The sequence below is a fragment of the Protopterus annectens genome, chromosome 7.part0 (genome assembly GCF_019279795.1).
Source record: "Protopterus annectens isolate FY-2018-M chromosome 7.part0, PAN1.0, whole genome shotgun sequence".
Taxonomy (NCBI): domain Eukaryota; kingdom Metazoa; phylum Chordata; order Ceratodontiformes; family Protopteridae; genus Protopterus; species Protopterus annectens.
In genome coordinates, this window is record NC_056739.1 from 25,448,509 (window position 1) to 25,474,497 (window position 25,989).

The 25,989-nt window shown below is 40.7% G+C and overlaps 1 protein-coding gene across 1 annotated transcript in view; it reads left to right on the forward strand.

Annotated features, from left to right (window-relative positions):
• Nucleotides 1-25,989, forward strand: part of SYT6 (synaptotagmin 6) — a 1,631,223-nt gene that overhangs the window by 698,883 nt on the left and 906,351 nt on the right. The window lies entirely within an intron of this gene.

Sequence of the window (25,989 nt, forward strand, 5' to 3'; positions counted from 1 at the left end):
CCCAATAGCACGCTTTCAGTTATGTACCCAAGCATGACTTCTTAACACTGTAGCAGTAACTCTGGCTCTAGACACAGCATCTGCAAAATCATATACAGTTTGATTCAACAAAGAACTCTCTTCCTTAGGAAGTGAGGTAGCATGTTCCTTCAGACTATCCATATTGCAAAGTATAAACTTCACACATATGCCCAGTAATTGAAAACTCTGAAAGATATATTGGAAGATAAAAACATTTTCTTAGACAGTCCACAACACTTGCCTTCTTTGTCACCTGGGCAGCACATTGGTGTAGAGGTTAGCACCGTCACCTCACACCAAGAGGTTCTCTGGTTTGACCCTCAGCTGGGGTGCCTTCTGTGCAGACTCTGCATGTCCTCCTTGCATTCGCATGGGTTTCCTCCTGCTCTGGTTTCTTACCACATTCCAAAGACCCATTTGGAGCATTTCTCTCTGGGCCTCCACTGAAATGGGCTCTGTCCCAGTCTAAATTTCCTGGTAAACAAATGCTAAATAAATAAATAAAACTTATTCCTAGTAGATGATGCAGTGGATATATCTTCTGGGTTTGATCAAAGTTAAGAGAAACATTTACTAATCTGAGGTACTTTTTATATTTATCTTTAATTTTAGAGAGTGGTAGTTTGGTATCAGGATGATTACAGGCAACATTCAACACATCATATCTCCTCAGTTCAGGGCGACATCTGTCTGTTCCCATAAAAATACCTCATTCATCCTGGATACGATCTGATTGAAAGAAATTCATTCCACATGGGGATGAGCATTAATATTCTTTTTACAGTCAGAAAATTGAGCTAGTGTATATAAAGAAGAAGGCAGCCCATCTCTGTCATAATCAGAAGTCACTCTCTCTTTCTTCAGGAATTTCTTTACAGGGAATGCTCGCGTAGAATAGCTTATGGACACCAGGATTTATAGCCTATAATGCATACCCTGCTAAAGTAAGAAAATCATAATTTCTTAACTGTAATTACTTGTTTATATAAACTGTTTAATATTTTGTTTTATTTTTTTTTCTTTATAGGAGTCTCTGTGGAGGAAGACTGACTCTGAGGGAAGTTTGACCAGTCTAATGGTCTCTTGCCTCAGTTTACTCTGTGAAGAATCTTCCAGTGCGTCTGCCAGCCCTAGAGAAGATGGTTGCTTGTGTTGGATACTGGGAAAGCCAAAAAGGATGCATCTGACTCATAGTTTCCAAATGACTATGCCAGAGGAAGCTGGAGTGGTGAGTGAGTGGTCTGAGGAACAACAACCCATGCCCATTACAGATGGACCCCACTATCAGCTGAGGTGCAGACTGAATCCGTGGAAATGGCTAATGGCCAAGTGCTTTTTTCTTAGTAGGAACACCACTAGTGGAATCAACAGGACCAGTGTAATTATCCCTGCGGTAGATGAGAAAGAGATCCCACAAGTGGAAACCTTGCTGGAACTAGTCTGTTGGAAGGTAAGTTGTCAGCTAGTGTGCACATGCAGCACAATATACTGACACTTATCCCAGCCCCTTCACCAAAGTTAAAGCCCAAGCAGAACTCAAATTTCATGTCAGCACTCCCTTTAACAAGTAAAATGCACTGACAGAAAAATGGCTCTTAGGTTGTCACAAAGTCAACATAATCAGTACACTGCAAAAACATATCCGTGTCCATCCTAAAATAAGTTTTTTAATCACAAATATAAAAGTTTATGTGAGCAGAACACATGGTCACAAAATTAGTCCTTAACTGAAAAATGCAGGCAGCTCAAAATAGCAGCCCCTGACAGGAAACTTGCAATACTGATTAAAAAATAATTGGTTTCTTAAAGGGGAAATACCATTTTAGATAGCAAAATAAAAATATATATATTTTTTTAAAATGGCAAACATTTTTGTGTGGAGGATTCCCAAACAGCATGTCATCTGCCAGAAATGAAGCTCTTATTTGATTACTGCTGCTGTGAAACCCTAGTGATGCTTCTACTTGAGGTGGAAAGAAAATACTGAAGTCGTCTTCACACTGAGTATTGATTCCCCACCCTGAGGATAGCTTGAAACACTCAGAGTAAAGGTGTAGGGGGGCAGACCGAGCTTTGTGAAGCTGGCCGGTTGTTTCCTGGACAGGGAAGCAGCCCATCTAGCCTAAATGCCATACTGCAGCAGTGGGAATGATGAACATTTGTAACTTTTTTTTTCTCTGCTGCACATACTCATGTATATCTACATAGCATATTTTTACAAATAGGAGTCATTTTTTTATTTGTGATGCACGTGTTTACATATATATCACAGTACCATATTTTAACAAATAGGAATAGTACTTTATTTCTGACATGCTTGTGTATATATGTGTGTACTGTGTTATCACAAGTAAGAATCTTTTTTTTTCTGATGCATGTGCTTATAGTTCATAAGTGATTACTAATCTGATGATCCTCAAAGGCTTTTTTAAGCCTTGCCATGCTTCAGACATGAGAATTAAACTCAGTACCTTGTGTCTGTAAGGTAAGCACCATAACCATTATGCCAACCCCTAACCCCCTCATGTATGGGTTCCTATTAAGTGATCGAAGATGCAGTCTTTCGAATGCGTCTTGATTTAACTTGAAAGCACGAAAAGGCAAAATAGCGAAGCGGCATATAAGCGAATTCTTTCCCTGGGAAAGAAATCCCTTGGCCGCTTCTGTTACTTTGACATTTTCGAGACTGTAGTGCGATCTCAGAGTTGATACATTTAAGTGGGGGGGGGGTGAAGCCCCCCCACTTTATGTAATCTTTTAAAATTTTTTTGTTTTGTGGAAAAAAATCACTGTTCTAAGCATTCAAGATTGTAAGCTTTCGCTTACATGGGTTCAATAAATCATCATTCGGCTTTTTTAACCGTTCAATGATTTAACATAGACCCCTCATGTATATATCTCATAACTGTATTTTCACAAATAGGAAACATCCTTTATTTCTGAAGAATATGCTTGTGTATTGATCTCAATACTTTATATTCACAAATATTAACCACACAACATTGTGCTCACTGCATTGTCCTTATTGGGTAACAAAACTAACAGAGCCTGAATGCATCCTCTGCTTTGCCTGCGTTACATCCTATACTTTGATTTTTGTGGGTGGATAAATGAGCATCACCACATCCCTCACAGTTTAATTTCTCAAAGTGCTTTGGGTTTCTTATACCATGACTGGAATAGACACCATTCCTAAGTTAGTTTACAATTAGAGTTCATGAAATTAGTATTGTTACAACCTTTGTTAGCAAAGAGTGCTCTTTTTAGCACTTTCTATGTGCCCAGAATTCCCCTTTGTTGTAATTCATACAGAGCAATGGGTATTGGTAGCATATTTTTAAGTATGATAGTAAATTCTTTTAGACCTGTTACTCCAATTACTATTGGAGCTTTCCGGGTATTTTTCTTTCATATTGCTTTCATTTCTGCATGCAAAACCTGGTAATTTATGACTTTGTGCTCTCTATATGTATGGCACTGAATTCTGTGGGTGTAGCAGTTTCAAGGAACAATGCTATTGTGATTTAAACTTAATTATGGTGTATAATGCTTTGTGTTTAATGTTAACAGTGGTTCTCAGCTACTCTATATTATAGTGTATGCACAATACCCATTGCACTGGTCTTGATACGTAATTATGTCTTTCAGTATGCAGGCCCTCTGCCACCTAGTAACAGGATGTCCACAAGGTAGTATAACTGATGGACTGCCAGCATTGAAAATTTTCATTGGGACTTGACTTTTGCAAATATTATGTCATCTTCATTTGTGGTATTGCATGTGGTCACCTTCCCAGGACAGACCCTGCAAACAAGGCTGTCAGAATAGTCCAGTCTGCAAAAGACATTAAGAGAAGACCTAAACTTTACTCTGTTGTCTCTCTCTCTGGTCTCCATATAAAAGAGCATTGCAGAAAAGAACAGAGATTTCAGAGAATGACCTGCCATGTTAATAGACATGTAGAATTTAAAAAAAAATCATATTCCTATTAATTATATGCAAGTAAAAGGTAAATCTGTCCTTGCATTGATAGCATTTATAGATAATTAGCTCCTGGAATAACTTCACTAAAAAAAGTATTGGATGAAACAGAAGTAAGGGTTGAATGATAAACCCCATATGAAAGAGTTACTATACAGGGTCTAGGTTGGGTCATTAACTGACTGGTTTAACTCTGAAGTAGTGTGTACCCAATAAAATAAGAGGCGGAAAAAGTTATGTTTCAGCAGGCTACTCAACAGTTACAAATATGTGACTAAATACAAAAGTGCTATGGTAATTTTTTTTTATTAATTTCTGTGCACTCAGGATGTGCCGGGCATCTGGCATATCTTAACAACTCAGCCCATTCCTTCCCTACAGTCAAGACCCGAGTGTAGCGCACACGTCAGGAGTTTTTCCTGCTGTTTTTTCTATTGCTCTCTTGAGCATACCCACAGTGTCTCAAGGGATGCTGTGCAATGGGATGGTTTACAGTCTTCTCTGCTTCTTCTGCAGGTGACTCAATTTCTTGGCTCCCACCTCTTGAAAGCAGAGTCTTCTCTCTTTAGTTATTGTAGAAAATAATAAGAAAAAGTACGTACCCTAGGATATGTACCTCCAAAATCTCCCCCGGGTAAGTCAGGCAGACTGTGGCTAAACACTCCTTACCTGATGGTACCTGCTGTACTCTGGTTGCTAATGAAGTCTGGGTCATCTGAATTGTAGCCATGCCTTAATCCATGTACACCACAGATCTGGCTATAAAAAAAATCATTTAATCTTCCTCTGATTTGTGTGTGTGTGTGTGTATTTGTATCAAAAACTATTAGACTGATAAAAAAAACATGAAAGATTAGTGCAGCTTTCACAGAACTATAATTGGTACTGACAGAGAATAAACCAATACAGATGGAATGCAGCTGAAAGGGCTGAATAAGAATGCAGGTAACCACTGCAGGAGCAGAAAGCTTTCACTGAATAGTAGAACAAAGCATTTCAATCAGATGTCCTCTTGTATACGGCAAAATTGACTAACATACCCAAAGCAAAGAATGACCACTGACTCTATTGGAAAGCATGTTTGTAGGACCATTACTTGTACTTAGCTCTTTATTATCCATAACCAATGTATAAAAACAGATTGGGTATCTTTTTTGTATTACACTAACTGGCTACAAGGATTGCACTTGTCAAGTGCAAGACATGGCATTAAAAGAACATTTTTAAAAACAAGTTTTCAGGTTAAAGGTGCCTTGGATTCTAAATAAAAAATGTGTATCTATCAAGTTGATCCTTTACTCATTTAATGCAGGTGATACTAAAGGAATTCTGTAAAACTGATCTCTACAGACAGAACTTTCACTACTAAAGCAGTTTCATGTGAGATAACATTACAGGGCACTGCGTGTGCATGTGTGTGCGCGCGCAGGCCTAGCCTTAGTTGTGGGACCAGGTTAGGGACATGTATGGGAGGGCCTCATGCCACTACCCTTTTATCATCCAGTCCCACCCCCTCCACCTGTGCCATAAACCACCCCCCCACACACACAGTCTACTCTACTATTTTATATTAGACAATACTACATATCCTTAAATGCCTCATCTTGTATTAATTGCAGGTGGGCAGATAGAAACACAGTATGGCTGAGCAAGGCCTGCCTTAGGTAAAATGATGCCCAGTGTGAAGGGCTCCACTGCCCCCCCATATCCCATGGTATGTACTCCCCAGCTCTCCCCAGCCTGGTCTCCACACACCATCCAGATTTGTTTTCTAGATTTTCTCATATGTTCTGTTCGTCAGCTTTTTCCTACAACCTCTCAACACAAACTAACTGGCCAAACTGCAATGTAATAACTATGGAGTAAATAGTTTAATTAAGCTGGAGTGCTAGTCCTCACAGAAGTCACGGGGTTATAGATGCGCTGGAGTGCATTTCACAGCCTTTTATATGGAAACATTTCATCCAATGATGGCAAGGACAGATATGATTGTGGAAAGAAGGAAATTCATTCTTAAGTTACTGTTGACTCTGCTTTTGCCTGCATCCTTTCAACACAACTACTGAACCAACTGCTGGAATCCAAACAAAACGACCAGAACCAGTTCACAACTGTTTTATTACAGGAATTAAGTGCTGTTGTGTGTATATAACATACACTTCTTCACAATATTTTTTTGAACACTATCTAAGAAGCCACTGAAATGACTGGATGAAATAATCAAATTAATGGCTATGGAGGGAATAATTGAATTATGAGGTGAATTGCAGGGCAACCATTTCAAAAAGGTGGAGACTAAATGGTAGAAAAAAAAAACTTTAGTTACATATATGAGATGGATATTTCTCGGAATACTTTATTTTCTCAGAGTTATAGCGATCTCAGAGTTTTTCAAAATTTTTAGTCTTACTGCCTGAACATAATTTTATTTTATTTATTTATTTAACATTTGTTTAATGGGAAAGTCAAACAGAAGCTCTGAGTTAGGAAAAAATTCAGTCTTAATATTTTTTTCTTTCAAGGAAGAAGCAAGTTCAATGTTTAATGTTCAAAGCTAACAGTAGTTCAGTTCCCAATAATTGAGAAAGGCAAATTCTTGTAAAGATACACAGATCATATGTGTGAATAGTGCCTGCTTCCCTACTCCAACCTTAAAGTGTGTGTGTGTGTGTGTGTGTGTGTGTGTGTGTGTGTTCCTCTGGTGTTAGTTCTGGAATAAAGACACAAATTGGCCACAGTCACATTTCAAGTGGTTGATGTCATACATACAACATACCTCTTCATCTGGGTCTATATTATATTATCGCACGCTTACAAAAGCGAACGATAATTAATCAACCCTATGTAAGCGAAAGCTGACAATGTCAAAACCTCAGAACAGTGATTTTTTTTTTTCCAAGGGAAAAAAAATCGCTGTTCCAAAATAAAAAAAAAAAAAAAAAACAAAACTTTAAAACATTAAATAATGTGGAGGTTTTTGCCCCCCCCCCACATCCCCCCTACTTAAATATACCAACTCTGAGATCACACTACAGTGCTAAAAACAGCAAAGTAACAAAAGCGGCCAAGCAAATTCTTTCCCAGGGGAAGAATTCACTGAAAAGCTGCTTCGCTATTTTGCCGTTTCGTTCTTCTAGGTTTGATCAAGATGCATTCGACAAACTGCATCTGCGATAACGCAATAGGAACCCCTTCATCTCTACCCTCAAAAGACAGTTTTTTATAAATCCCAACCCCTGTTTTCAGACTGGGATGAAACTGAAAGAACATACGCAATAATACAACATATTTCATCCTGGTGCTTTCAGCCATTTGCAAACAGTATTTCACTTCCAAAATTTAACCTCAGAAGTACCTCCAAGTGAGCTTTTATATGACAAAAATACAATACGATTTTCCAAGACTGCAAAGTTTGTTTAATTGTGGAGTAGTTACCATATTTCTCAGCCTATAAACAATTACGCCACAAAATATATATGTATCTGTGGTCTTCAGAATGATAGTTGTGGGACAAAAAGAGAAGCATATTAATGTTTTACAAAAAATGCCTATAAATGACAGGCACGTCAACTCATTTATGCAACAGTTGTTTGTGTTTCACTTAGTTAACAATATGGCTACCTATGAAATGTTGTTACATTGTAAAGGTGGAAGAGATGTGCCGATTTTTTAGTGCTGTACCTTAATCTCACAGCAGATGAAAATTATTTACACGCAGCATGCACGCACCGTGTCTTGCCATGTCCTCCTGTTTAAGTAGCAACCGGTGTACACACTTCTGTAGTCAGAATAACTGCACATAATCTATGAAAAAAATCACTATAGGTGTTAAATGGTGTTTGCCAACATTCTACAGGTTGTAATTGAAAGAAATGAAATACTGTGTACCCCAGGACAGTAACTCATCACCTTTTGCTTCATCTCTTTTCCCATGTGCCAAGCACTATTGGAGCATATAAAACCAGCACTCAGGATCTAAAAGACCTGGAGACAGCAAATAAAAGAACACACAAAATGACCAGAACTATTCATACTAAATCAGTTACTGAGCGCATTCAATTACAATAAATCTATAAAAAAGTGACTCTCTATACAAGCAGGCAACACATTTCATAGGTTCATACTAGGCTATCTGCCCTAGGGCATTTATAAGCCTAGTCAGTGTGTTTGGCTTTCACCACCCATTTTAAATAAATTTTGCTATGCACCTTTTCGAGGTTAGTATACTGTGCCTCTGTCTAACAGTAACACAAGTGATACCCGGGGTAAACCTACGATCTCCCATCCACTCATCAAGATTCCTCTTGAAGAGAGTCAATGAGGGACTCTGCCTAACCTGGTCTGGAATTTTATTCCAGAGTGAAGGGAGCCTCTGGGTTATGAATCTGTCCATCCAGCATGTCCTATTTATTTCAGTGCTGAGGTTCAAGTCTCTCAAGCGCATAGCTCAATGGGATTTGGATTTTCTGAGATGCAGCATGTCCATTAATTCCGGGTTGGACACGGCTTTATATGTCGGACACAGATCACCTCTGAGCAGGCGGTATGCCACTGAGTAGAGCTAGAGTTTCTTTAACCGGGCAGCATATGGCATCTGTTTGAGCCCTTTGATCCTCTTGGTGAGGTACTTTTGGGGTCTTTCCAGTTGCTGCAGGTGTCTGGTAAGGTACATCCCAAAAGGGGCATTGTAATCGATTATGGGCCTGATGAGGGATGAGTAAAGAGGCACGATGACCTCCCCGATCTAGATGCGAATCCCTTCATGATTAGGTGGGCTATATAAAATGTTTTTCTAACCACTTTGGCCACGTGGTTGTCAAATGAGAGATTGCTATCAACTTGGGTCCCCAGGTCCCTAATTACTTCTGTACTTAATGGATTACCACTTATGGATTACCACCAATGTGGTAATTAGTGGGCACTTTGTTTTTGCCAAAGGGGATGACTATACACTTTTTGGCATTTAGCTTGAGGCCATGGCTCTGGCACCAGTTGTCTGTTTCTATGAGGCCCTTTTGGAGGATGCTTGTGTCACCTGGAGAGTAGATTATGGCACCCAGTTTGCAGTCATCTGTGAACTTGGTCAGCCACGGTCCTTCCGTGTTTGCCTGTACCTCCAAGAAATATATACCAAACAAGAAAGGTCCCAGGACTGAGCCTTGTGAGATGCCACTTGTAACTGGTTTGGAGACTGACATGGCTCCAGCAATTCTAACCATGTGGGTTCTGTCCTTGAGCCAGTTTGGAACCCATCTATTGACATAGGGGTTTATATTTAAGCTGGTGAGCTTATCTATAATGCCCGAGTGAGGTATTGTATCGAAGGCTTTTGTGAGGTCCAGGTAGGCTGTGTGGACCACCTTCCCCTTGTCAATGGCCTTGGTAACTGTTTCAAAGAAATCGACCAGGTTTAAGAGGCAGGATCTGCTCTTAACAAAGCCGAACTGGGTAGGATCCAGTGTTTGTAGGTCTCCAATATCTTTATTTATGAGGTCCATGATGATCCTTTCCATAGCTTTGCAGACCAAGCTAGTCAGGCTTATGGGGTGATGGTTTCTAGGATCCGTTGAGGCACCACCTTTGTGGAGAGGGACCACTGTTGCTGTACGCCACTCTTTGGGTACATATCCTGTAGTAAGGCTGAGATTGAACAGTAGTTTTATGTTTGGGTTTAGCTCTTCTTGGAGTTCATGTAGGATGCAGCCCGGGACACCGGCTGGTCCCATTGATGCTGTGTTTTTTGCTTTGGAGAGGGAGGCTCTTACCTGAGCATCTGAGATGTCAGGGGGGGGCAGCACTCTGCTGGGATAGATATTCGCCCTTTTGGTGGGGAGGAGTTTGTGCTGAACCTGTCAGCTAGGATGTTGGCAATGTCTGCGGGTTCGATGTATTTTTTGCCATTTTGGACTAATTCTGAGCATATCTGGGAATTCCCACCCAGGTTCCTAACATAACTAAAGAAAGCCTTGTGATTATCCTTGGTGTCCTGTGCAATTTTTCTCTCTAAGCTGGCCTTAGACTATTTTGAGTGCCCATAGTTTTTTGCTACTACTGATCAGAGATGCCTTCCCTTTTTGGGATTTTGCTCTATCATGTAGTAGCTTCCTCCTTTTGTATAGTTTTTTTATGGCTGGGGTCCACCAGACAGGACGTCTGCCTTTGGAGGACTGGGTCTTGGTTTTATTTGGGATTGCATGATCCATGCATTCCTGAAGGTGTTCATAAAATGCGTTTATAAAGGATTCTGCGGTGTGGGCCATATTTTCCACAGGCCTGGGGGCTTTGAAGGATTCCACCTCAATTTTGAGGAGTGTGAAATTTGCTTTAGAGAAGTTTTTCACTGTGGCTTTCTGGGCAGGGGGTGGGGTCGGGATGTGAATATCCAGTGAGATTAGTTTATGGTCTGATCTTACCAGTGAGGGACTTCTGGTCTAGAGCATGGAGTCCCCATGTTGGTGATGATCAGGTCCAGTATGTTTTCCCCTCTTGTGGGAGTGGTAACAAGTTGTTCCATAGCATTTGAGTTTATAAATTCTAGGAATGTTTGGGCTAGGGTGTTGGAGCTAGAGTAATGCTCCCAGTCTATGTTTGGGTAGTTGAAGTCGCCCAATATAATGGTGTTTGGAGAGACCTTCATATTTTCCAGTGTTCTCAGGAAGGCTGAGTGGGGTTCCTGGGTTTGGGAGGGTGGTCTGTAGCAGGCTATAAACTGGAAGGCAGTTTTACCCACTGTTAGTTGCACATGGATAGTCTCTGAAGCTTCGTGCTGTGCCACCAACCTGAAGGTGTGGGTATCTTTGACGAATATTGATACTCCCCCTCCTTTTGTGGTTCAGTCCAAGTTTGGGGGCCGAAAAGCATGGTATGAGGTATAACCTGGTAGTGGTATTTCTAAACTTTAGGGGAAAAACACAAATTAAATTTATTCATCTTAGTCTCATGCTGCAGCAGTGATGCTTAACCCCACGCTGCAGCAGTGATGCTTAATCCCGCGCTGCAGCAGTGATGCTTAACCCCGCGCTGCAGCAGTGATGCTTAACCCCGCGCTGCAGCAGTGATGCTTAACCCCGCGCTGCAGCAGTGATGCTTAACCCCGCGCTGCAGCAGTGATGCTTAACCCCGCGCTGCAGCAGTGATGCTTAACCCCGCGCTGCAGCAGTGATGCTTAACCCCGCGCTGCAGCAGTGATGCTTAACCCCGCGCTGCAGCAGTGATGCTTAACCCCGCGCTGCAGCAGTGATGCTTAACCCCGCGCTGCAGCAGTGATGCTTAACCCCGCGCTGCAGCAGTGATGCTTAATCCCACGCTGCAGCAGTGATGCTTAATCCCACGCTGCAGCAGTGATGCTTAATCCCACGCTGCAGCAGTGATGCTTAATCCCACGCTGCAGCAGTGATGCTTAATCCCACGCTGCAGCAGTGATGCTTAATCCCACGCTGCAGCAGTGATGCTTAATCCCACGCTGCAGCAGTGATGCTTAATCCCACGCTGCAGCAGTGATGCTTAATCCCACGCTGCAGCAGTGATGCTTAAAGCTCTACGTTGTAGTGTAGGACAGAGGGAGTAGGAACAGACAACTAACCAACGCACCACATAAATAACACAACAGTGCTTCATGCATTTTCCAGTTCTCCAACATCCAGTGTCCACCATGTTGGAAGCAGACTACTCAAATCCCATTCCTGCTACATCATTAAACAACATTAATGAATTATTACAATGCAAGGTATCTATTATGCATTGATATCTCCATTCCTCCTCTTGAAGATAATCTGGAACAACAAGATCAGAGTCCCTGTCCAGCTAGCAGGTAGCATGTCAATGCTGAATGCAGATTCAGGTGACAGCTTGCAATCCTAGTCAAAGATGACACTAACTGAAATTTGCCAGACAGACATTTCTCCCTTACAGGAGATGCTCAGTCACCCAGAAGAGGGCAGTGCCTTGTAGGCCATCAATTTGCAATACAAGGCCCTGTTTCAAATTTCAAATGGAGGTGGCAGTAAAGTGGTGGGGTCTCTAGTGGTACATGGGGGGCAAGCAGGGAGTAGTACAACACTCCTAATGCTCATTCAAATCATCATCACCATTCACAGGTAATTTTTTTACACAGGTCAACTGTTACTGCAGTAGTAACAAATGGCCCAACTGAATCAAGCAGGTCTGGGTCTGGGATCCACTCTTTGTCCTATAATGCTAAGTAAGATTGCCACCCATTTAAAACTGACTGACCGCAATCTCATGTATGTGAAACCACCACAGTAATTTGCTGTAATTTACAACTGTTGCATTATTGAAAGATTGTAATCCTCTGGAGAAGAAGAAGCAGAAAATGAAAGGACAAAAATATGAGGTAAACTCTGGGACATCCTGCAAATCAATGGCAGTTGAGTGGTGGTATCTGGTTGCCTGCCAAAGTCATAAAAAAAAAAGTATACTTGCTTCAAGCTGGAGCTCATTTTTAGATCTTTGACAAACCTTTAGTATGCAGTCAGATGCTGTTACTTACCATTACCGTCTGGCTTTCATAGTTTATAGCTTTCTGGTTGCACTGTGATCTAGGCAAATCAGAGTCTCTCAAAACCTTTGAGGCTCTGTGTTTGGTTGTGTGGATTGTGGGTAGGACCAACCAGAAAGCACAGAAAATAAGAAGTTAAGAGGGTGCTACAGCTATTGCTGTTTCAATGTGATGATTTAAAAAAAAGTTAGAAGCACACCCTTAACAAGTTTGGGAGACTGCAGATTGCACTGGCAAATGTGGTGCCCTGTTGCAGCAAATTGGCCTATGGCCTGTCCCTGTGTGTGTCTGTGTGTATGTCCACACTCACACTTGGAGTGCATATTACATTCTGTCATGGATGCATCTTTAATTATTGACTTGGTGGTGCAGCGGTAGCATTGTTGCCTCACAGCAAGAGGTTCTCCCGTTCAGTTCTTGGCTGGAGCGCCTTTTGTGTGGAGTCTGCATGTCCTCCCTGTGGTCGAGTGGCGCTCGAAAGACATGTGTAGAATGGGTGTGCCTTCGTTGAAGGTTGGGCGTCGAGCTGGCACCTCGGCACCATAAAAATCTACTGCCAGTCATTAGCGGACCGGAGTTCCGCTGTGGTGACCCCTAACCAGGAAAAACTGAAGGAACAACAACAGCAGCATGCAGTTTTAACAGACAATTCCCTTATTTGTTTATTTCTTTTTTGGGGCTAACAGTGATCCTAAGGCCATTATGCAGATTTCATATGCATCTGTAAAGACAGCAGTGCACATGGTGAAGAAAATTATTAAATTGTGGATTGCAAAAATGTAATCTACTGAATGGCTTTCAAGTGAAAGTCATTTGTTACACTTTCAGCAGTTTGTTTACTTCACACCTAAAATGTTAATTTGGGAAGTGAGAAACAAATTTATTTTGAACAGAAGATAGCTGAAATTCATTCTAGAAAAGTTACTTTAGTGTTCCACAGGGATGTCAAATAAAATACTGCTCAGTATTAGTTGAGAAATAGAATGATGTAGCGATATTTAAAGGATTGCACTGGGTGTTACAGGAATGGCACTGAACAGTTGGAGACCATAAGGATCATCTCTTGATAACAGTTAGAATAATCAAATATTTTTGATGATAAAATTAAATCCGACGAAAGGCATCATTGTTTTTTCTTTTTTTTTTCCCCAGTATAAAAGCTTTTCCAAGAAAGCAAGGCATATTTAGGTTGCCTGCATTAAAACATTTACACTATTTTCAATGTTTATATAATTGGGGGTCTATATTTTTAAAATTTAGCTTTGTTTCATAAGATCAAAAATATTAAAAAGCAAAACAATATTCAAACCTTTTAGCAAATTTTTCTCCATGAAATTGCAACTCTGGTTTAATTGAAATAGTTTCAGCAAAAATGACCCTTCTCGAGAAATGACCCTTCTCGAAAAATGACCTTTCTAGAAAAGAAGAAACTACCAAGTAGGGGAACTAGACCACTGGGCCCCCTTTTAAGCCATGACCTTGTTTCATGCAATTGCAATAGTGTGCATATAATGACAATAATAGCAGATTAAAATTATAAAATAAATCAACAGAAGGAATATCTTGACAGAACTATATAAAACTGAACAGTTATACCAGTTATACTGTTCATATGTCCAACCCTGCAAGTTTATAAGAAACCAATTGAAAAAAAAGTAATTTAAGTTTTCTTGTGTGATGAATCTACTGAAGGGGTCCATAGTTTGCTGTGAGGTTAATGACCTCTATGGCCCTTACAAGCCTAGCAGCACAATCCAAACCACTTGGGTCACAAGTATCACGGGTGTGTATATTTGGATGGGACATGTTAGTAGGGAGGTAAAGTCTTTATGGGGGGCTATTTAGGGTAATCATTTTCTTATTGATGGCCTCTGTCCATTTCTGTATTTCTGTGGTGATTATGCTATAATTACACTTTGCTGTGAAGCTTACTATAAGCTGTCAGTGAAAGAAGCAAGAGTGTGAAGGTGATGGCAGTGAATTCATGATAAAAGACCCATGCATGAGAAAGCTTTTTCAGTGTGTAGACTAATAAACATCACATGGTGACAGCTGCCATCATAGTGGAACCAGAATTCCAAAAGTGCTGACTCTACCAGAGAAGTAAAGCAATTTAGTAGCTTGCATTGTCCATGTCAAAGAAGTTGCATATTAGCATGCCAATAAGTGTAAATTTTAGGTTAGTCTGAAGTCAGTCTTGCTATTTTGGTTACCTGGGAATGATGGGCAGCTCCTGTCTTTCTGCATTGATGAAGGTGGTAGGCATGATTGTGCAGTACTTAGTTTTAGAGGTGGAGTTGGCAATGGTGAGATACTATTCCAAGATGGGACAAAGAACTCCTTTACCAGCTCTGAATCCAACTTATTTGGTTAGAGGTTTACTACAATATTTGCAGGTATATACAGAGCTGTTAGATTTACCATATTATGAATTTGGGTAGTGAAAATAAGTGATGGGTATTTTAAAAAAAAGTGTTCTTATTTGAGGTTAACTTTGTTTCATTTGTTTGCAGGCCTGAAACTGCTTAAGTGAGTTACAAATGTTTAGGTGAATTTCTTCATTTCCAGATGACAGTGAGATCTGCATTAGAGATATTCCTTGTCCTCAGGGAGATGATTAAGGAAATATTGTAGTCAAAGAATAAGAATGATTCAGGAACAGAGACTTAAGGAGCAGTGCAGGTTACTAGCAGGAGAGGAACTAAATGAATAAGGGAATACTTTTAAAGAACCTGCCATGTAAGTAGGTAAAGAAACTGTTAGTGAAGATAAGACTTGAGGCCATTGAGTGAGAGCTCAGTAGCACGAGTGGGATGGTCTAGAAGGTCAGCTGCCTTCGACAGGACTAAAAAAATATCTGCAGTACAATTTGTGTTTGTTGCTTGGTAGCCTGCATCATTCAACATAATTATGCCATGACCTTTAAGTCTGTACTGATAGCTTCTTAAAGGCTGGAGCCTTCAATAATGGTGGTAATTCTACAGCCATCGGAGAATATATCACTGGAGACTAACTCTTGATAATCTGCTTTAATGTTTGGGTGATTAAAATATCACCAGCATTAAGGTGCTATAATGTGCATCAATGACAAGGTGATGAATATGTCACAAACCTTAATAAATTTAGGGAACAGGCTGTCCAAGTCTGCATTTTGATTAGAGGGATCTTAAGTAATTTCTTAATTTTTGATAAGATAGCATTTTAAACCTGAAGTTTGTGTCAAAGCCAACAATAGAATGACAAATGTACTGCCATCAGGAAAAGAAGTCTCCATAATGGAGAAAGCAGGATGTGAGAAGAAAACTGTTCTCTGAAAGCTTCTGCAACCAGTTTGGGATCAGAGTAATTTGTATAGTCACTATTAGTGAGTTTAGATTTGCTACAGAACACCCAGGTAAGCTATTAATCTCTTTCCCAGAACCTTCTAAGTTTCTCCTTTTTTAATTTCTCCAAATCTTTTGGGTTTCTAATACCATGACAGGAATAGACCCGATTCCTAAGTCAAAGTATGATTAAAGTTCATGAAATTAGTATTGTTTCACTCTGATGTCAGCCAAAAGTGCTCTTTGCAGCACCCGCAATGTGCTCAGTAATGACTCCTGTAATTCGTACAGAGTTGCACGTATTGGTAGCGTATCTAAATAAGAATTTAGGCTCTTTTTTTTATAAGACCCATTGCTTCTACTACTATTGCAACAATTTGGGTATCTTTCTTCCACATTGTTCTTATTTCTGCTTACAAATCCTGATATTTTATAACTTTGTGTCTATCTGTGCGCAGGAACTGTAGTCACTGGGTGTGTTGATTTCAATGATCAATGCTACTTTTGTCTGCTTTTCCTGGACCACTACATCCAGTTTTCTAGCATCTGTCTTTTGATCTGTTAATAATGTATGATCCTATGTGATGTCGACTTCTTAATTTTCTATGATGCTTTGTGGCTCATGTTTCCAGTGTTTTTCAGCCATTTCAACCCCATAATGTTTGCACAATTCCCAGTGCAGCAGTCTTGCCACATTATTATACCTTTTTCAGTATATACAGTCCTTCTCCCATTAGTATGTCACAACCAGCAACTAGGTGTGCAACCAGTTTCTAATTCTGTTTTACAAAACCTACATTTGTCTGTTTCTACCACATGTTCAATGGACTCTGTGAAGCAACGTGTATGTAGGCCACTATCGACAGCCGCCAATTTTAACCTTTCATCTTTTGGTTTGAATTCACCTCTCCTTAACCATTCCTGCATTCGTTTCTGATCAACATGAGTTTCTTCAAGAAGTTGTCTATACTTGTAACTGTATTTATGCATTTTCCACATTACTTGCCTTTTCATCTGATGCTTCACCTTATATTCTTTCTTTGTTTTTGGCACATTCAGTTGCCTGATTTTTATCTACTTCTGGTATGATTTCTTGATGGCAATATGCTTCTGCTAAGTTAAGCAGGGAAGTCAATGTAGATTTATTCTCCTCCTGTTTCAAAACTTTCACTACTTTTGGGTCTCAACTTTCACTACTTTTGGGTCTCGTGAGGGCAGCAGATGTGTGGAGTCCCACAATGACCTATACATGTAATCAATTTCAAGGAGGCCCATGCCCAGGGAATATATTGTCCACGCTGGTGTGAACGACCTGAGACGTACCTCCTTGGACTATATGAAAAGAGACATAGAGGAGCTCTCTGATTATGTAGCCCAGGTAGGTATGACCCTGACCTTGAGCAGTATCCTACCTTCACCAAGAATGATGCCACAATACAGAGACAAGATGATCAGCTTTAATAATTGGCTTAAACTCTGGTGTCATTCAAAGTGGATCCAATATCTGTCTGCCTGCGATGACATGCTGGACAAGCCATGCTGCTTCGCAAGGGACGGCTTGCACCTGTCACCCCTGGGCTTCCGGATATTGGCAAAGGCTCTTGCCACCCCCATAGTGCCTTTTTTAGGCAAGGCTCAAATTCTAAACCTACCACCCTAGAACACAAAAAAGGAAAAAAACTAAGGGTAATGCTGCTCAATGCCAGAAGTCTCAACCTCAAGATGCATGCACTCGAGGCCCTTCTCAGTATGGAGAACATCGATGTCTGTGCTGTGACTGAAACCTGGTTCAAGGCTCCTGAGAGCACCCCAGCACTATCAGGCTTTACCTCTTATCATGCGTTCTGACCCCAAAATCCGGACAACACCAAGAAAGGGGGGGGAGTGTCTATATTCATCAAGAATACCCACACCTCAAGGTTGGTGGCAACGCATGATGCATCGGAGACCATCCAGGTGCAACTAACCATAGGCGAGACTGCTCTGCAATTTGTAGCATGTTACAGGCCACCCTCTCAATCTCGGGAGCCTCACATAGCTTTCCTGAAAACACTGGAGGGGATAAATGTATCTCCAAACACCATCATACTAGGTGATTTCAACTACCCGAATATAGACTGGGATCACTACTCTAGCCCCAACAATCTAGCCCAAATGTTCCTAGAGTTCATAAACTCAAATGCCATGGAACAACTAGTCACCATTCCCACAAGAGGAGATAACATACTAGATCTCATCATCACGAACATGGGATCACAATGTTCAACACCGGAAGTATACCCTTCACTGGTGAGATCAGACCATAAACTAATCTCACTGGAAGTCCACATCCCGCCCCCACCTGAGATAAAAAAGACCACAGTGAAGAACTTCTCAAAAGCCGACTTCACACTTCTAAAGGCTAGTGTGGTCTCTTTTATGGCCCCCGAGACTGTGGAAACCATTACTCAAGCCGCTGAATCACTTACAAATGCCTTCTACCAGCACCTACAGGACTGCATGGATCACGCAATCCCAAACAAAACAAAGACCCTTTGTACCAAAGGCAAGCGTCCAGTTTGGTGGACCCCAGCCATAAACAAGCTCTACAACAAAAGGAGGAAGCTACTACAAGATAGAGCAAAATCATTAAAAGGGAAAACACCCCTTGATCATTATAAGTAAAAAATTAAGATCTCTCATAAAATCATCCAAGGCAAATTTTGAGAGAAAAGTCGCCAAGGACTCCAATCATAAGGCCGCCTTTAGCTATGTTAGAAACCTGGGAGGAAACTCCCAGATATGCTCAGAATTAGTTCTAAATGATGTAAAAATTACTGAACCTACAGACATTGCCAACATACTGGCTGACAGGTTCAGTGCAAACTTCTCCCCCCCCCAAAAGGTGAGATATTTATACCAGAGAATTATAGCCCCCCAAGCATCTCAAACGCTCAGGTGAGAAATGCTCTCTCCAAAGCAAAAAACACAGCATCCATGGGACCAGATGATGTCCCCGGATGTGTGCTCCACGAACTCAGTGAGGAATTAAACCCGCAGTTAGGGCAGCTGTTTAATCTTAGCCTCACCTCAGGATACGTGCCTAAGGAGTGGCGTACGGCAACTGTGATCCCACTTCACAAAGGAGGTGCCTCCACTGACCCGGGAAATTACCATCCCATCAGCTTGACAAGCTTGATCTGCAAAGCTATGGAGAGGATCATAATGGAACTCATAAATAAAGACATAGGAGACTTGCAGACTTTGGATCCGACCCAGTTTGGCTTTGTCAAGGGCAGATCATGCCTTTTAAACCTGGTGGACTTTTTCGAAACAGTCACCAAGGCCATTGATGAGGGAAAGGCAGTCCACACAGCCTACCTCGACCTGGCAAAGGCTTTTGACACAATACCCCACTCAGGTATCATTGAAAAACTCATCAGCTTAAATGTAAACCCATACGTCACAAGATGGGTTGCAAATTGGCTAAGTGACAGAACCCACAGGGTCAGAGTTGCTGGCGCCATGTCAAACTCAAAGCCTGTCACAAGTGGTGTCCCACAGGGCTCAGTCCTGGGCCCTCTCCTGTTCAGCATCTACTTTTCAGACGTACAAGCAAACACAGGAGGATTATGGCTGACAAAATTTGCAGATGACTGCAAACTGGGCGCCATAGTTGAGAACACATCTGACACAGATATCCTTCAAAAGGGTCTTATAGAAATGGAAAACTGGTGCCAGAACCATGGCTTAAAGTTAAACGCCAAAAAATGCATAGTCATACCCTTCGGGAAAAACAAGGTTACCCCTAGCTACCATATAGGCGGCAACCCACTAAGCACAGAAGAGGTTATCAGGGATCTGGGTACCCAGGTTGACAGTAACCTTTCATTTGATACTCACGTTGCCAAAGTAGTTAGGAAGACCTTCTACATTGCCCACCTGATCATGAAGGGATTCGCATCTAGATCAAGGGAAGTCATCGTCCCCCTGTACTCATCACTCATCAGGCCAATGATTGAGTACAATGCCCCATTCGGAATGTATCTGACACGACACCTGCAGCAACTGGAAAGGCCCCAAAAGATCCTCACCAAAAGGATAAAGGGTCTCAAAGATATGTCCTATGCTGCCCGACTGAAGGAGCTTCAGCTCTACTCAGTCGCCACCGCCTGCTCAGAGGTGACCTGTGCCTGACATACAAGGCCATGTCCAACCCAGAATTGATGAACATGCTTCACCTCAAAAAATCTAGATCCCTCAGAACTACAAGGGTGGGAGACTTAAACCTTGACACGGTTATTAATAGGACGTGCTGGAGGGACAGATTCATCACCCAGAGACTCCCTATGCTGTGGAACAAAATCCCGGTACATGTGAGGCAGAGCACCTCGCTGGCCTTGTTCAAGAGGAATCTTGACCAATGGATGGGAGATCACAGATATACCCAGGGATCATCTCAGTGTCACTGCTTGACAGAGGCACAGCAAAATAATGGGCATAGTATCCTCCAAACTAAAGGGGTGGCGAAAGCCACAAAACTCTGGCTAGGCTTATAACTGCCCTTGGGCAGATAGCCTAGTATGAACCTATAATAAACTTGGTATGCACTGACTTTTATAAATCATTTGGTGAGCATGAAACATCCTTGTTTTAATATCTAATCTATCCAACATGTTTTGGGGCCAATCAATCACTCCAAAAGGAAAAACAAATTGGTTTATAACTTGGATTTTGTTCCTAGATGTCAGTGCTGTTTTTGGGATTAATTTAAGTCTTCTAAAATATTCTTTACTAAGTTTTACTCTTATTCGTTCATGTTTTATTGCTGATCCTTTGTCAATTTCCTGAAGGGCTACCCTGATGCTTGTTTAGAAAGGCTGCTTTTGTCCTTTTTTGCAAAACATCTAATCAGTTTCTAAGAGAACGTTTGTAGAGAGTGGCCTAATGGTTAAGGTGTTTGCCTTACAAACACAAGATGCGGGGTTTGAGTCTCACAAGGGAAAATTGGCTAGGCTTAAAATGGCTCACAAGGGCAGTTAGCTTAGTACTAACCTAACCTATGGATAGCCAACATTGTGTTCATTACTGTTACATTTGGTCCTATCTCCATGCAGCAGGGTCTTTGTTTAGGCCCTGTGATAACCAGGGCATGGAATTTTGTTTCAATCGGATATTTTTTGCTTTGTATTTGTTTGCTTTGGCAAGAGAATATTGAAGTGCTGCAAAACAGTACTGCAGTTAGCGCAGTGTGATTACTGAAGAGTAATCACTACGGGCCAAATCGAACTACTGATCCCTGCTGCCGAGTCAATGCTAAGCTATAATGTGGGATATATGGTGGTGCATCTTGACCAAAAATATAAATAAAATAAACAAGATCACACTGTACTCTAGTCAAGGGTACAGCTAGCCCAGTGAAGGGGGTGAAGAATCTGTAGTCCAACTTGTGCAAACGCAGTCAAGTTGGTTATAACTTCCACTTAGTAGATTGGATTTGTTGATTGGTTCAGTCCCAAGCTGGTGATCGTAGAAGCCATGTTATTCGGGCCTGGAGAATGGAATGAAGTTGATTTCATGCTCCCAGTGAATGTTAAGGTCCCCAAGGGTTTACACAGTATTATTTTGAGTTCCTGTCTCTGACTGCATGCTTTACATATCATGTCAATGAATGAAGATACATTTGATCCAAATAATCATACAAGCATGCCATGAACTACAATCCCTGGCATGGATGACTCTACTTTCCATTAAAGCAGTAAGTGAAAAATATGTTCCCTGGTAATTGCTTCCCTGAGAAAATTCTACTATACAGGAATCCTTTGCTGAGAAACCGGAATCTGTGCAATCCCCCTAGTCTGTGCAACATTACTTTGAAGAATATGTAAGCATGCGTGCCTAAAAATACTAACATCAGCAGAAGCTTTGAGCAACTATCCCTTTTGTATGACAGGTCTATGCAGTTTGTTTTTTGTAGGTTTATTTATTACTGCTTATTTGACACACACTAACATATTTATTTTGCTTTTTTTCCCTTGGTGTCTAAATCAAATTAGCCTCAAGTATTTCTCCTTCCAAACAGTTCCCACAGATGTCAAAAAATACCCCCAGAAATTAAACCCTATTAACACTGACCCTGGTGAATACGTTAAAATAGCAGCAGAGGCTATTGTATATACAGTCTCATTTCTGATTACTTTCCATTATGGAACTGATTAAGTCTCCCAGCTATGAAAAAAAACATTCATTATTCCACTGCATAAGGGTGAAATTAACACAGATCTTTCAGACTAGAGGGCGATTGCCATTTTATCTCTGCTATCAAAAATATTAGAAAAAATGGATTCATATGCAACTTCTCACCATCTGATAGATAATCAACCAGGTTCTGTCGTCATCCTAACATGGCTTCCATATCCATCGTAGCACAATTACTGCTTGGATGAATGTTAATACTGTCGTCACCTATAGAACTGCTGGAAGCCTGGCACCCATTACCTTCCTATAGTTACCAAAGCATTTCGTTCCGTCTCCCACCAGAAGTTTACGTAAACCCTCAACCTTAGGGCTCACCAACTCTTCACTGCAGTGATTCCACAGCTACCTCTCAAACAGAGCACAAGTAGTGAAATGGAACAAAGATTTCTGCACCTTGTTGCGTGTAACTGTAGGAGGCGTCACACAAGGATCAATACTAGGCCCCATACTTTTAAATATATTCGTCAGTGACCTCTACACTGTTGCAACAAATGCTACCTTAGTTAAATTTGCTGATGACTTGACCCTAATCTGCTCTGCCAAGTCTTTCTCTAAGCTCCAAGACCTTACACAACAGTCCTTTTATCGACTAAAACATTGCTAAATAACTACTTCTAAACCCTAAAAAATTAAACTGCTGCTCTTTATCCCAAAAACGTGTCTATACCAAAGCAACACTATTCACTATCATCTCTGCCAACAACAGGATGATAGTACAAGTAAACCACACAAAGTGACTTTGTGTCATCATAGATGACCAATTGAAATTTGAGCACCATGTATCACACATGGTTAAAATGACCTCATAAAAAACTAGATACATTATACAGAGTAAAAAGCTACTTCACATGTATAGCTAGAAGGACCTATAAACTCTTTCTTACAGCCGTCTCTACTCTGTACAGCCCCAGTCTTCACAAACCTTTAAATCTCAAATGTTCAGACCTGAGCAATGTTATAATAACTAGCCATGTCTGCAGTAAACTAACAGTAGAAGACACCACTGCCTAGCACTCAAAGACTTTAACTGGTTAGAAGTATCACATCACCTAGCTCTTTTAGCTAACTACAATATATAGACTTCTGTATAAGCCAGAAAATTGCCCAGCCTTTAATAATTTAATGCAACACTTTTCACCCAACTGAATTTTATGTGATTTTATGTGTTATAAAAAAAAATCCCTAATCACTCTAACCAAATCATCTAATACTAGAGGTGACTCTCTGTATTCAAATAGTGTAGCTAAACTATGAAACCACATCCCACTACCACTGAAATTAATTCAGAATGTAAACTTGCTTAAAATGCAAGTAAATCTTCACATATCATACTAAGGGATCTGTTCCTGTATGCTTCTAGGATAAGTACCCCTGTAATCTTTAGTGGACTGGACACTCTAAATTGGCCCTATGTGTGAGAGTGTGTGCCTTCTGTGGAAGGTTGGGTGCTGGGCTGGCAACTCGACACCATAAAACCAATCATGAGCGGACAGGTGATCCGTTGTGGCGACCCCTAACTGGGAAAAAGCCGAAAGAAGATGATTGTTAGTTTCTCTTCACTTGGAATCCTAATTCCCTACAATCAGACTTTACCGATACCTGAATAGTTATACTAGTATCTCTGAGCCGTATGCATAATTTGTGACGCTGTTTGCTGCCCCCCTTCTTCTATAATTCTAATAAAAAACCTTCTACAGTAATACCCATATATAATGGTCTCTGAACATATTTAACACCACACCTCTTAACTACAGTATTGACGTTTTCTGCCCTACTAAGTTTCATTATCTCACTTCCATTTCTTTGAAATTCTAAGCACTAATCACAACATCTAGTATCTGTTTGACAAACCCACTAATACTTCTCATCAAATGTCTAACATTCAATATCTTCTAAATGCATAAACATCTTTTATACTGTAATAGTTGCCTTTATTTCATATTAATGTAATCTAATTAGTAAGTAAATTATTAATTGTTAGCGTGTACTACTTTATGTGTGTTCATGCAATTACTGAATGTCTGTTTAAAAATCTTGCAATATGCTGTTCCTTTTCTCCCTGTGCTACTACTGAAAGGTGTTTTTTTTTTCTCTTTTCTTTTTGTAGCTGAAACTAGTTGGACAAACCTGGTTAACAAAAGTAAACTAAAATTAAATTAGAATACAACAGAGAACGAGTTATTCTACTGACGGTCTTTAAATAAAATTTGGTTACTCAAGGGAACATTGTCAGAACAGCTTGTGGCAATAAGAGTTTTCTGTTTTCACTGTTTTGTGACCTCAAACTAAGTGCATGTTTTGAGGGTGTGGGAGGTGTCCTGCCCCCCCTGCAAAAAAACTTACCCTCGTGGTTTGCTAAATGTTGTTCCATCAGTCTTTTTTTATTCCAATCAATTGATACATAGATGTCAGTAGATGAACTTGATTCCAGTATTAAACCCAATACCATATTCCTATGCAATCTAAATTATCCAGCTGTAGCCTGAGAAATCACCACCACAAGTACAGAGATTCCTGGACTTTGCCAGTGCAAACACCCTTGAACAATTTAGTCAGAATACCCACTAAGGGGAATAACATTTTTGATCTTGTCCTTACTAATATGGGGACATCTTGCTCTGTCCCTTGCATATCTTCACTTGCTAGGAATGATCATAAAGCAGTCTCCTCCTAAATGAAATTAAAACCAGAGATCCCATCTATCCAGGGTACCTTTAGCAATTTCTTTGACGGACTACTCCTAAGTGATACATTAACAAGCTTCAAATCCCCACCAACTCCGTTAACTCCACTGAATATTCAGAAATGTACACCACCACACTATAAGAGCATACAAAGAGCTGCACAGATGCTGTAACCCACAAGAAATGCAGGGCAAACTCCAGAAACAACCCCACATAGTAGAACTATAATATCAGCATGATTTATATTAAAAGGAAAACGATTTTGGCTAAAAGTAAGAAAAGTTATTCTCAGAATGTTAGAGCCCTTGTCACTGAAATAAACACACAACTCAGGAGCTTAAAGTCCATCAAAGCCAAGTTTGAGGCTGAAATAGCTACACAAGGCATTTTTAGTAATGTTTGTAATCTCAAAAGCACAGTGCAGCAGTGCTCTAAGCTGATTGTGAAAGATGTTACCTTCACTGAGGCTGCAGATACAGTTAAACTACTGACCAATAAAATTGTCTAACTTTATCCCTTCCTTTCCCCCATCTGTCCTTCAAGATATACCTGAAACTGGCTCGCATACAACTATCATACAGGACCAAGTCCTAAAAGTGCGATCAAAAGCTAAAAATACTGCATCAGTGGGTCCTGACAATATCCCAGGATGCACCTTAAATAGTATGAAGCAAGATTTAGTCACACCCCTAACACTGTTCCGTCTCCGCCTCCTTACTGGTTTTGTACCAAGTGAATGGAGAACAGCGCTAGTCAATTCCCCTGCATAAGGGGTGACCTTCCACAGACCCAGACAATTACAGACCCATAAGTCTTGACAGCCTCATATGCAAAGCCATGGAAAGACTTAAGGAGTTATTCAGGACATGGGGAACCTCCAAAGACTATACCTGTCTTAGTTTGGATTTGTCACGGGCAGGTCATGCTTACTCAACCTGATGGATTATTTTGAAATGGTCACCAAAGCAATAGATGAAGGCAAAATGATACACACCACATACCTTGACCTGGCTAAAGCTTTTGATACAATTCCCCATTTAAGCATAGTAGAAAAACTACATAAACTGGGGATAAACCCCTATATGACCTGCTGGATTGCCAACTGGCTCATGGATAGGATGCAGATAATCAAAATAGGGGAAGTTTCCTCCACATACATACAGTCATGACTGGATTCCCTCAGGGTTTTGTTCTGGCACCATACATGTTTGGCATCTACTTTTCC